Raw genomic sequence first — 14,705 nt, 5'->3', positions numbered from 1 at the left:
GCTGGCTGGTGGTCTTGGAGGCGAAAGAGGAGGAGGCATGGGACTCAAGTTCCTTGGACTTCCAGCCAATCTCCCTTCTCGTCACCATCAACAGACTGCCTCCTCCACCGCATCCTATGTGAGCTGGCAATGCTCAGACCTGGGCAGCAGAACCTGGCCCGGGATTTGGCAGACATTAACAAACATTGGTAAATGCATTAGGTTTCACCTATGGGACTAATAATAAGAGGTGTGGGAGCAATGTAAGAGTGCAGGGAGAATGGTGTCAGTGCCCTCCGTGCAGGGTAAGTGGTACATGAATAAAGGTTAGCAAGTGACTTAGTGCATGGTGAAAGTGCCTGAATGCATGGTAATTGATGTGTGTTCAGTGCAGAATAAGAATTGTCACGCCTGTGACCCGGCCTTCACGCTCACTCATCCTGCACCCATTTGCATGCACATCACAGTCCCCATACTTTATTTAATGCACCTCGACCACTGCACCAGACATGTGACAACTTGAGATTTCTTAAACAGGAGGAATTGTAACAAAAATATGTTTTGTTTTTCTAGATGTTTGAGTGGTAGGAAGGAGAAAACCCTTACTGCAATGTTCATCCAGTAAACATAACATAACATGACCGCAAATCCCAGGATTATGATGTTGAAGAGCTTCTGGCTTTTGGGAGATATTTTGTTTTGTTTTTTGTTCAACCCTGTTGCAAAGTTCTTCCCTGGAATGGCTGAGTCTCCTTTCCTGCAAGATAAAGGAATAAACTTAAAATCTAACTGAAACATGATGTTCTGCACAGCATTGCTTAAGTATTGAAAGCTACGGTCAGAGAATGCTCGGGCTAAAAGGAAACCTCGATTGGGTTATAAAAGGAGGTTCTCATTCACGCTCGCTCTGAAATGGCAGATAACTTTGCAGGGAATTTAGGGGCGAGCCAGTGTAAAACCCTAATGGTCTAAGCTCTTCCTTGTTCCAAGTATCCCATTGAGAAAACCAGGACAGTCTGAATTCAAATTAGCTGATAGGAAATCGAGCGGCTTTATGCAAGCTGTGTCATGTGATACCACCTCTAACGCAAGGTCACATTCATTTTGTTTTGAACATGATAGGCACCATTAATACTTTGTATGTGGTTATGATCTAACTACGATATCGGATGGGTAATGGTCAACACATATACCTACCTGTGTACTGAATAGGGTCTCCATCTAATTGGATAAAATAACATTTAATTTACCATGCGTAATGGCAACTCGCCTACCTGTAGCATGATCGGTGTCAAGTGTGAAAATCCCTTATCGCTGAAACAGATGTTTCCTGGGAATAGATGCCTACCTCATGCTGGAAATCCAGAGGAATCTGCACACTTCTAGAGCATGTCCATCGGCAAAGTACATTTTATGAATAATAGAAAGATCAAGACATTTCAACATTTGTAAGAAATGTTTTATGTTAACATCTCCAATGAACAAAATAAAAAAATAAACATCGCTGTTGTATCAAGAGTGTGTTGTATATTTTATACAGAGAATACACATAATAAACATCTGAAGCAGAATCAAGGGAAATTTAAGCTGAGTATTCAAAATATGCATGCATTACGATAGTACTACTGATCCATATTGTAATATGGCTGCTGCAATTTGTGTGCTCGGCAGCAAACATGGGGAAGTATGTTGAATGACCTTTAAACAATGTGGCCAATCGCAAAAAGGGAATCGCAAGAAAGACTGGCAGAATGGGAGAGAGATGGGAAAAACACAACAGAAGACTGTCTGTGCCTGGCTTTACTCACCTTTTTACATTCAGGCTCCACTGTCTTCTCCAGGGTCTGGACTCTGCAGCCTCATGGCCTGGGACCGCTTTAGCAACTTTCGCAGGCTCGTATTCTGGGACAGCAGCTCCTGCAACTGGACACCAAAGCCCTCTGTCAGCGCCATGCGAACAAAGCCGGTGCCCCCAGGGCCGGCCTAAGGCATGTGCAAGCTGTGCACCTGCACAGGGCCGCCAAACCCCAGGGGCCGCCAAGCCAATATATATCCTTAGATACATATTTGCGTGGCGGCCGCTGGCAGGGATTTGGCGGCCTCGGGCCCCCTACCTATACTCCCTGCTCAGGGCCTCCGTGAGCCTTTGAAAATAAGGGGCAGATCTCAGAAGGGGAAATGCTACGGTGCCAAAACATCAGTAAATCACTGCAAAGAAACACGAAGGAAAACAAGCAGGGATATCAAAAGACTTCGAGGCTTTGTGGAGGGCGGGGCTCAGGGCTGAAAGTGATGCTTGGGGTATGATGCATGTCATCGCTCGTTTAATAATAAATGAAAGGAAAAAAACAGAACTGGCATGCATGCTTGAAATGCATGTAGCCAGGGTGAGAATGATTATGTAAACGCACTGTGCAGGGGAGATTAGGAAAGCAAGCGCAGGCAAAGCATTTATGTGCAGGCAAAACATTAAAAAGAAGTGCCCCAGAAGCAAATGGAAACAGTACTTCCACTACGAGAAACAGATAGGGCAAACCCATGAGGAACAACACAGGAACAAGCATTGGTAAATGCAGTAAACAGTATGTTACAGCCAATAGAATTGGAGAGAAAGTAAGTGACAAGCCAGGTATCAGCGAAAAGCAAGGAGGCTGGATGTAAGCCCTTTTTTAGACGTATATTAAGTACAATACATTTCACACAAGCAAAACCTAAAAATGAACTGGGTGCCCTCAAAGCCCTTGTTTAATTATTTTATTTAGTGGGTGGGCCTTTGTGGGTTAAGAGGGTGGGAAGGGGAGTTGGGAAAAGGATCAAAGGGACCTTTCTGGTTTTTGCTTGGAGAGGGAGGTTGGCCTGTTGTGGGTGTAGAGGGTTGGTTTTACTGTTAAAAAATGAATTGAAGGGGAGGAGCTACGCCAGCAACCAAGATGGCCGCGTAAGCTCCCGGCTCCGCCGACATCCCCCAGCAGCTCGAATATCCTGCCTTAAATCCTGAACTCACGCCAGACTCCCGTGTTCGTGAAGTTTTTCTGCTTCTAAAGGTGCAATCCCGAGTTTTCTACCTTATCGGCTGACGACGATACGCCGTGTTTCCATTCTCGGCCTAACAACGTGTGGAAGCCGGGGACTCGCTTTCTAGCCTACCCGGGTCGGAATTGATCAACATCGGCCACGAGACCTGGACTGAGCCCGGTCTCCCGAAGTGTGCCGTGACTTGTTGATTTTTGGTGACGACCCTGTTAACGGACTACACCGCGGACACACCAGCGTTCCACACCGGCTGCCGTGGTCGGGGTCTGGTGCCCGGAGACCTTCCTACCCTCTCGGGGTCGACGGGCTGGGGCCCTCGCCACGGGCGAAGGTGTATACTGCACGACGAGGAGCGCCCACTGACATCGGATTCGCGTGGCCTGTTACCCCGGAGTAGCCGGCCTCCGGGGTTCAAATCCGGCTCTATCACCTACTGAGAGGGGATGGGGTGGACGGAAGGCACGCCATCGCTGCAGGCCGTCATGGCCGCCATTGGGGCGCTCCATTCGCACACTATCGCTGTGTTCCGGACACTGATTGTGAGAGTGGACGGTATCCTGGGACCGGAGGATGGTTCTTCGTTCAGTTCCCAGCTAGCTACGGTACCAGCGGTGCATTGCTCGCCTGAGATCGAGGTCCCCGTGCAGATCCCGGATTTAATGAGCCTTGGCGGTTCCCACTTAACAACAAGCCAGCCTGTGCTTATCGCCAGCGCCTCCTGCCCGATTCTGCAGCCGCCTAATACGTCTATAGACAGTCTTTTGTGTGGAGACAAGTTCCTCAGTGACTGTTGGAGATACTCGCTGATCTTGGACACCTTTCCTCGTTCGATTGGTGGACTTTGTGAACTTTTATCCTGTTTTCGATCCTGCAGCACCGACATGAACTTTTGTGAACGCTTTGCCTTTTCCATCAAGATGGCGGCTCGAGTGAGAAAGACTCTTATGAAAGACCGTACTGGCCAGGGCTGAACTTGATCGCTTGGGCAGATACAATAACTTTAGCAAGGCTGGGGTTGTGCCTATATTGTGACGGGAGTCGGGTGGTTTTTGCCTAAACTCCCCCGACTGGTTTGTATATTTTACTGCATACTGGTTTTACTACGTCTCGGGGTGGTCGCTATTGGTGGGGGGTACGGGAGACCGGGAGTGTATTTGCTTTCTCCTCCTCCTCTTCATCTTTTTCCCTTCCTTTAGGGTAGTTCTTGGGCGGCAGGCACGCTGCTAGTGGGGTTAGGCCGTAGCCATTGCAGGGGTGCAGGGTGGGGGGTTAGGGGAGGGTTTTTTTATTTTGCCTTTGTTTTTTTCTATGGCCCCTTTGCTTTCTCCTTTTTCCTTCACCGAGAGGTGGGCTGTTTATTCTGCACGGATCCTTTATTGTCCGGGTGTCCAAACTGGTCTTAATTATCCTGTATCGTTTAGGACGGGGTCTCGCGGGTGGGATGGTTTTGGATCGTACGATAGACTGTCTAATCCCCTATCTCCAATATCCGTAATCGTGATACGCTATGTTTTCCTTATATTGATGTTTTATTTGTATTACTCCCCTGCCTGTCCCTGCTCCGCATTTTATTGTCTGCCACCTGATTTTTGTACTGCCTCCTCTTGTCTTACTGTTAAATAAAAAAAATACACAAAAAAAAAAATGAATTGAATTTTTTCTTTAGTATTTGTCTTTGCGTTGCTAGCTAGCATTGTGGTTTAGTGACAAGAGCGATAAGCAAAGCTGTGCTCTGCATTGTCACACATTATTCTGTACAATAATTTTACCCCTAGACGTTCCCTACCTTAAGTCCCTTGCCATGTATTATTTATTCTTCAGTAGGTCAATTACCTATTCTTGCAGTGCAGTATACCCTGCTAGCAGAGTGAAAATGGGAAACTGACTAATTATGTTCTAACTATTAGCAAGGGAGTGAGGGGTACTGAGGCAGCACTACACTGGCTGGGTTTTTGTCTGGAGTGGGGTCTCCGGGCAGTAAATGGGCGCACTCCATCTGACAGATCAGGGACCCAAACCTTTGACAATGGTCTGAGTACTAGCCGCATAGACTATATACTGATCAATATTGAATCCTGGTCACACGTGATAGATATGGTGGTGGAGACTAGACCAGAGAGCGATCGCAACCCTCTTTCCTTGGGAATCAGGGTTCCTGGTCTGGGTGCTCGCATAATGGAAACAAGTTATCTAACGTCTGATGTAGTTTTGTGCGACAATAGATGGCGAGTCAAATGGTCCAGGGTCTTAGATGACCCAGTGGTTATCTGTAAAATAGAGGAGTTGGTTCTTAACGCGTGGGGTAGGATGTCCTCATTATCCCCCTCTGGTGGGGTTGATCCTACAATCACTAATCTTCATGAGAAGTGTTTTATGGATCTTAAAAATCTTCTCACCAAGCCTTCAAACATTAAGTTTGTTAAAGTGCACAAAAAATGGTACAATAAGAACTGTAGAGATGCTCACAGCAAACTAATAGTAGCTGTCAAAGCCCGGATTACTGATGACATTAGGAAAGCTAGGCAGCTCTATAAGCAAACACTTTGGGCAGCCAAGCGGGAATGGGATGATTCCTATTGGCTTGACCTCCTCAGAGCCTGCGAGTCATCTAACCAAACGAAATTTTGGTCAATTGTCAGACAGGGCAGGGGCTCTGACCCCCAAACACCGGTCAACCATGTCCCAGCGCAGGTCTGGGTGGAATTTTTCTCAGCTCAATTTAAAGACACAAGTGTTGTGCAAGAACCTTTTACAGTACTTGCGTCGCAGGCTACTCTTCTACAATTGGGGGACAGTCTTATATTTTCTGAATCTGAAACTGTACATGCTCTTGAGTCTGTCCAGTCTGGTAAAGCCCCAGGCTTAGATGCCATACCAGCGGACCTTTTTAAACTAAATCTTGATCTATGGGTCCCTTACATCACGCTATTGGCTAATAACATCGCAGCGGGGGCAGAGATCCCTCAATCTTGGAAAGGGGCTGAGATACTGCCTGTATATAAAAAAGGTGACCGTTCTATGCCAAATAACTATCGGCCTATAAGCCTGTTAGATTCGATCCAGAAAATATTATCGAGGATGGTCTTAGTAAGAATTCAGGGTTGGATCGAACTGAATAATATACTTTCCCCTATGCAGGCAGGATTTAGATTTGGTATCAGCACCATAGATCAGGTGTTTCGATTTACCATGCTTTTTTGGAAGGTGGTTTTTCTGGGTGGCGGAGTTATTTATGCCGCATTTGTCGACCTCAAGTCGGCTTTTGACTTAGTCCCAAGGGGGAAACTTTGGGAAGGCTCTTAGACTAATGGGCCTTCCACTAGAACTCTTGAGTCTAGTCCGGCGATTACATGAGGATAATTTTGCTCAGGTAAGGTGGGGTAGTCAGGGACAGGTGACCAACAGTTTCCCAGTCCAACGAGGGGTGCGCCAAGGCTGTGTCTTGGCTCCCACCTTGTTCCTTCTGTTTATTAACCAGGTGGTCCAATTTTTTAATAACACACAGTCAGACGCACCCACCCTGGGCGGATCTAAATATCCCATGTTAATCTTCGCCGATGATACCCTGCTCCTTTCGAAAACTAGGAGCGGGTTACAGGTAGCCCTGAATAGATTTTCAGAGTTCTGTAGAAATAACAACTTACAGATTAACGTTGACAAAACTAAATTTATGGTCTTTTGCAAGAAAACCCCTCCGAAATGTTTGGTCACTCTAAATGGCGTCTCAATTGAGCAGGTCAAGGTCATGACGTACTTGGGTGTGACCCTAGACCACCAACTAAACTGGAACCCCCAACTGGAGACATCCAAGCTCAAATTTACTCGCCTTGCTGGTTGTCTAGTGCAAGAACAAAAAAAATCTCTTACCAAACGCATCACTCCTGCATTAAAAATCTATGAGGCCAAGGTTACTGCAGCAACCCTATATGGCGCAGACGTTTGGGGACATAAGGACTTATCAGGTTTGGCCGTTGCGCAGAACAGGTTCCTACGGAACCTGATAGGACTCCCGCAGTCCTCACCTATAAAACCTCTGTTATTAGACCTTGGATGTAGACCCATAGATGAGCTGGCTCAGTATCGCCTTGTGGCACTATGGCGTCGGCTCTGGACCACTCCAGAGCTTAGCCTTTTCTCTCGTGAGCTAGATGATGTAAAATCACTGTGGGGTGCGCAAAAAATACCTTGGCTCAGGGAAGTCAAACGCATCCTGTACAAGATGGGCCTGCCAGAGCTTTGGTCAAATCCTGGGGGGTCCATCTTTCCATCAAAACCTGAGTTCAAGGCCCTTTTTTGGGCCTGGAAAAAATCCATATTAGTAACTCAATCCTCGGACAATAATCTAACTGGTCTATTTTTAACGCACAAGGTCAATCCGTCCCTTGAGCCCTTTTGGGATTTGATCTGCAAGGTGCTAGACCGCAAACTGTATTATCAGTTCCGTACTGGTACATTGCCTATCAATTCCTTTACTGCAAAGTGGGAGACGAAAACAAGCAACAAATGTTTTTGGTGTCCTGACCAGGTAGAAAGTATTGGTCATTTATTTTTCGGTTGTCCTGCCTATCGTTGCCCTCGAAACAAATGGTTGAAACCCTTATGTGCAATCTTGGATTGTGGTGGTCATCGAGAAGCACTGATAAAACTACGTGATATCAGATCTGAAATGTTTGTGGTTTGTGTAGCTAAATTTTTGGGTTGGGCCTGGTTGATTCGAACAAAAAAACTGAATATACTTTTAAACTGATTGATATTACTATATGTAATTCTTGTAATATGTTTTGTTAGCAAATTGTGGATTGCCAGTGGTATTTTAATTATGTGTTTTTTGTACTATGGTTTGTTAGCATATTGTGGATTGTTAGTGGTATTTTTAATCATGAATGGCTTGTATGTCGTCTTTTATGAATTTTTTATTCGAAATAAAGACTCAATGAACTGAACTGAACTGACTAATTATGTTTGCCATTCTTGCTTGATATTGGTTTGCGGCACCCATCCACCTGTCAGTGATACTGTATACTAGTTAGTTACTGCCCCTGTCCGACTCCTACCCTCTGTAAAAATTGACCACTGATGGGGTCTGCCAACAAAATACACAAAAATCTTTCCTTCCAGAGAACAACTTCAGCACTAAATTCTTAACTAGTTTTTACCGAGATAGATTAAGCGCTGTCTGCTACCTCTCTCAATCTTCCCGTCCCTTTTTGCAGGGTTTTAAAAAGAGCCTTCTTAATGCTGGTGGTAGTAGTGGGTTAGCACTAACAGGGAAGACATCACAAAATGAATGGGCCCCACTCACACATATTCCGAATGATGCTTGTGAGGTAAACTCAAACTATAGGATTATTCAGAAGGATTATCCACCACATGCAACTAGACTAAAAGAATACAGAGTTAAGTGGGTAATCCAAGACTGTGAACACCATGATAAAAAAAGTAATACCAAAACAACTAGCAGTAGTAACTTGTAAGCAATATGGAGAGCTGTGGGCAGATTTACAAGCCCCTTGCGCCACTATTGCGTCACTTTTCTCATGTTAAAAGTGACACAAAAGTGGCGCAACGGACTTGTAAATCTGCCCCCTAGTATTTAATGTATTAAAATAAAAAAACTAAGCTTACAAAAACTTTGAATCAGGAGTCAAGACTCAGGAGTAGGTTACTTCATGTTGCTTGGATTTTGAAAGCAACACAAGGCCAATTCATAAAGTTATTTACACTTTTGGTGTTATTTTACTCTTGCGGTGTAAGTTTACAACTAGTAACTTTTCCATCAGCAATTTCCCTTTGTTTGCAGTAAGTAACTCAATTCATTTAAAAATGAGTTAATACTATTTAGTTACTTCTCATTGAGTTACTACTCATAAATGTACTGGTAGTACAGTTACACTGCAAGAATAAACTTACACCAAAAGGGTAACTTTACCTTTGTGACTCAGGCCATAGTGTGCACTACTACTACATATCCTTGGATAGACATTGTTTTAAGACTCTGCACTGTGATGATTCTCCTTTCATACCTGGGTGGATAGTCGGGTTGGTGTTGACTGTTGTTTACTTAAGACGATCCTGTAAGAGTTGGTGTTGCTTTAATCACATACGCCCCATCAAGTGTATGACCAATTGGTGTAAGTTATTAAGTCACGGGGCAATAGATTGCACAACCTGGGGAAAGAGTGGTAGAGGTTTCATGAATGGATGGGAAGGGGGAGTTGGGGGAAGGTGAGACAAAGACAAACACAACATTCGTCAAGTTGATGAGTAGCACACCATCATCACATCTGTTGTGGAAGGAATTACATAGTTCAGTTACCAAATGCAAATAGTTCTTCATTCCCAGAGTCCCAAGTTAGCTAATAAGGAGGATACCTGCAGTTCTAAAAATGTATATTGTAAAGAAAAGAAAAATTATACTTTATAAAGGCCAACATTGATGGTGAATCGGAATTATTCTTCTTGGAATGTCCATCTTATTTATTTATTTGAAAAGTTTTATATAGCACTAGCTAGACTCGGAGGTATCAGAGCGCTTTACATGAGGTACAATAATGTTTGGGGATGGCCACAGAAACATTATGTGCTGTGCAATGCATTTTTAGAAACCAATGTTATCAAAATGAGAGTCATAACTTGTACTGAACATCTTTCACATAGATGAATTGTCAACAGAATTAAACCAGACATTGGTTCAGGATTCAATAGGTCAGGTAAGCAGGAGTGTTATGGAGCGTTCATGCAGAAGATGAATAGAAGGCCTATGGAATGCAAAAAAAGTACATGTCAATATTGTAGAGTCACGGTAAGCTTCATGGTGGATGAGGATAAAGAGGGTAGAGCATTGGCTGATGCGTCATGTGCAATTAGCTCAGAAGTGAGAGCAACATTTTACGACCAATCCCAGACAAGTAAGGAGCTGCATGCAGCTGGATAATCAATCTCACAAATGTCCATAACATTTAGCTGTGTGCATTCATCATGTGATGTGTGTCCAGTGACAGTCCCATCAGATCACAGCCACTAAATTAGAGTTTTGACACTGGAGCCAGACCACTACTCTGCCTTTTCCTAATCAGACACCTCTCTCCAGTACACAGGAGAGGCCTCTGTGAGTTATGTTTTTTCCCATTAAAGTAGATAGGCATTATTCCTAACATTCTTCTTGATGTTGTGGGAGTCACGTCCAGACTCCCGACCTGAATGAGATAGGCCTTTCTCTTTTCCATTTCCATTTCCCTTTCCCTTTGACTTTTTCTTTCTTTTTCTTTCTTTCTTCTTGTTTCACTTATTGTGTGTAATTTTGATACTGTTTTTTTGTATCTTGATTTCCGTAATCATTAATCACTATGTGACTTGTTTGGGTGTACGGTCTTTTGTATATTATGGCTCATTTATATATGCAAAACACACAAGATGATGGACGGAATGTTGCACAATGGCAAAACATTTGATGGACGGAATGTTGCACAATGGCAAAACATTTATATATGGTCATCAGCCTTGAGAAAGTCCTAGGCATGCCAGCCACTTAGGGTAAAGCAAGTGTTGGTGTATTTTCTTTCAGATCAGTCTTTAAATCCTGATGCTCTCAATAAAAACCAATCAAAGATACAGATAACTCTTTGGGCATTCAGTCCCCCAAAAAACACAAACAGAACGCAGGCACTGCCTGCCTCGTTCGAACTACTTCTACAATTATCTGTTTGCATTAGGGGTGTTGCCGCCTGATAGCCAGTCCTGCTTCTGGAACACTGAATAAAGGGTCCTGTCCAGGTCACTTTACCCCTGCTCTTTGCTAAACAATACTACTCAATCAGGAAAGTAGAGTTTGTCCTCAGACTCAGACGGTTTGCCCAGAGGTTTCTCAGCTAATACACTTAAGTCTGTCCAATTGCCCTCATTCTCCATCAGTGCTGTTTCAGGAACAGTGTGGTATTGAGTGTTGTTTTATTTTAATCATGGTCAATCTCTGCACGGTTTGAGGTGAGACTGGTCCTTCTGACTGCAATAACTGCACCAGCTGCACTGAACACATTCTCAGAAGAAACACTGGATACCAGACAAGCCAGGTACATTATTGCCAGCCTGCTGAGCTCTGGCTATTGTCACATCTTCCCATAACAATAGACCAATGGGTTTTGATCCAGGTAGACCTCTTTTGGTTCATCTAGATAATCTTGGAGCACCAAGGCCCCCCAAAGACACCAGCCAGCCCACCATCTCCAACTGGACGCCAATCACGACTGAAGACACCATGTCAACCACAAAAGTCATCCACTCGGAGTCCCACAGACCCATGCCCTCCTCGCATCTACCACAGAGCCACGGCCGCCATCACGCCTGAACTGCACGCAGAAATTAGGCCCCTTCTCAAGAAGCCCACAGCGGACCCCACGACCTCAATAACTACCGGCCCATCTTGCTCCTCCCCTTCACAGCCAAAGTTGTAGAGAAAATAGTCTACAGGGAACTGACACCATTCATCAAAGAGAACGCCATCCCAATCCGGATTCCAGAACAACCACAGTACCGAGACTGCCCTACTCGGTGCCACAGACGACATCCCCACCCTCCTGGACCAAGGCCAATCCACAGCCCCCATCCTACTCGACCTGTCAGCGGCCTTCGACACCGTCTCTCACCGCACCATAGTCGCCAGACTGCATGACGTTAGCATACAAGGAACAGCCCTGGACTGGATCAGATCATTCCTCATTGGAAGAAGCCAAAGAATCAGACTGCCACCTTTCTCACCCAGCTCATCCTCTCCCTCACCAAAGATCCCACACCGCCAAACTCAACTTCCAGAAAGGAATGCAAGACGAAGCGGTCTGGATGACCAACAGCTGCCAGAAGCTCTACACTGAGAAGAGAGAAGTCTTCGTCCATGGGACAACACCTGGTGGCCGACTGCCCTCGGAAGCCCACCTACCCACTCACACCATGCCAAAAACCTCAGCATCGTACTTGACTCATCATTCACGATGAACCGTCAGGTCAACATCGTCACCTCCAGCTGCTTCAGCACCCTCCACATCCTTCGCAAGACCTTCAAAGGGATCCCCTTTGTCAAGGAAGACAGTCACCCACTCACTCATCACCAGCAGACTGGACTATGAAAACACACTCTGCGCTGGCATCAACAAGTTCCTACTCCGGGAATTCCAGACAATACAGAACATCGTCCCCAGACTTGTCCTCGGCATCACCGGGCACAAACACATCACCCAACACCTACAAAGACTCCACTGACTTCCCGTGGAGAAAAGAGTCACCTTCAAAATCCTCACTCTTGCCTACAAATGCCTACACAACAACGGACCCAAATACCTCAATGACAAAATCAACTTCCACGTACCCAAAAGAAACCTCCGATCTACCAACCTCGCACTGGCCGAAACCCAGCACATCCAGAGAGCCAGAGCAGGTGGAAGATCCTCCTCTCACATTGAGGCCAAGACCTGAAATGAGCTACCGGCAGACATCAGATGCACCCCCCTCCCTGAACACCTTCAGGAAGACTCTCAAGACCTAGCTCTTCAGCTAAATAGATCTGCGGACCCCCCCTCTGTGCATTGTGACCCTCATGGGTGAGTAGCATGCTTACAATTCCCCTGATTGATTGATTGACTGATTGATTGAATGAAGTAAATGATCATTGGTGCTGCCACTTGCTTGACTTTGTTGCCTTCGTGTCTGCTCTTGACTTAAGCCCTGCCACTTGTAACCAAGCCATTGCAAAGTTTTCGTCAGATTCTTCTGTTGCTGGTGCTACTGGTGCTGCTGGTGTTGCTGGTGATTATGGCATTGGCTGCTGTGAGACAATGGCACAGTCCTCTCTGGAGGTTGAAGGCTGGAAGCCAGAACTTCTGTGCATGCCTCTGACTTTTAGCCATTCTTCTTTCAGGCCTCTCGCCTGATCAACAATCCAAGTCCTGTAAAGTGAAACAACCCATTTAAAAAAGGAATGAAAGTGGCCAGTATTTTTTGAACTGTGGATCAAGTATTGTGGCACATATGTACTCTGTGGTGGACACAGTCTCTTTTTACACCTTTGGATTAAAAGCCAAGAGAAGGATTAAGCTTTGAACTAACTCATACGCTTCCTTTCCCACACCAGTGAACCTTTGCGCCACCTTTTTTAACTGGTCTTGTAGCGTATGCAACAACAGGATTGCTTGTCTCATCGTACTGTCTTCCTTGCTACTTCCTCAAAAGGAAGTGGTATTCGTGGCTAGCCCCCCTTTGTCCACCTTTTTTGTCATGCTTTTCCCAGTTGCATCTCAAACTATTTGAAGGGCATTGTTGGTGTTTGGTCTGTTCTGCTCAAACAGACTTTTCAGCATGGAGGTTGAGTAATGTGCTGCACCTCTTGTTTGAGGGCTTTAACCAGTACTCAGTTGAATGATCCTCAACTGTTTTTAGGGTTTAAAAGAATGACTGTAATTAGTGCAAATTCTTCAGCAAGTGGCCAGTATGTTGCTGACAATGTCTTCTTTTTTAGAAAGTCCTGCACAATCAGGTTGATGCAAAGTGCCAAACACAGGACCCCTAAATAGCCACCATTTGCCATGGCCTTGACTATATTACTGTTATTTTCTGCAGCAACAAATCCAAATCTGAGAACACTGGGTTGAAGCCATTCAAACACTGTGCTGTTAAACTCATCCAAGATGTTTACAGCTATATGGGATTTCTCCACGTCGAACACTGATACTGTTGCATGCTGCCAAATGCCAATAAAACTTTATTCAGTGCTGAGACCTGGGTTGCCTAACCCCCACAAAAGAGATCCATTGTGCAGTGATACACAAGTAATCAGATGTTTGAAACTTTGCCACATGTCTGTCGTCAGGTGGAGAGTGTGAACAGCACTGTGCTGCAGTGCTTGGCCAACTAATTGCAGCAATTCATGATATAGCACTGAAAAAGAAATTCTGGCAAATAAATGCATCTGACTAACTTCCATTATGGGTTGATGGCCACCACAGCTTTTAAAAATCCCATTCCCTCTACAAAAGAAAATGGGAGAACGTCCAGTGCTAACATTTTAGCAAGCTTCCTGTTGGGTGGTTGCATTCGTAGGGCCCCTTCTGCCTAAACTTGCCTGTAATCGTAGCTCGAAAGTTTTTTTGTTTTCTGGGGACACTGACACAGGTGACTTCCAAAGTGAACTAGGAAGTGGTGGACTCAATGTGCATCTTAGAGAATCAATCAATCAATCAATCAATCATAGCATTTGTCTAGCGCACTACTCACCCGGAAGGGTCTCAAGGCGCTTGGGGGAAGGGGTCCGCTACTGCTCGAACAACCAGGTCTTGAGTTGTCTCCTGAAGGCGAGATGGTCCTGGGTCAGCCGAAGGTGGATGGGGAGGGAGTTCCATGTCTTGGCCGCCAGGTAGGAGAAGGATCTTCCTCCGGCGGTGGCTCTTCGGATGCGTGGTACGGCGGCGGGGGCGAGGCTAGTAGAACGTAGCTGGCGGGTGGGCGTGTAGAAGGTCAGGCGGTCGTTGAGGTACTTGGGGCCCAGGTCGTGGAGAGACTTGTGTGCGTGGGTAAGGAGCCTGAACGTGATCCTCTTGCTGACGGGGAGCCAGTGCAAGTCCCTAAGGTGGCCGGAGATGTGGCTGCGTCGGGGGATGCCCAGGATGACTCGGGCGGAGGCGTTCTGGATGCGTTGGAGTCTTTTCTGT

This window comes from Lissotriton helveticus, chromosome 5_1 (genome assembly GCF_964261635.1).
Source record: "Lissotriton helveticus chromosome 5_1, aLisHel1.1, whole genome shotgun sequence".
Classification (NCBI taxonomy): Eukaryota; Metazoa; Chordata; class Amphibia; order Caudata; family Salamandridae; genus Lissotriton; species Lissotriton helveticus.
The sequence above is the reverse complement of the archived record's forward strand: the minus strand, read 5'-3'. Positions refer to the sequence as shown.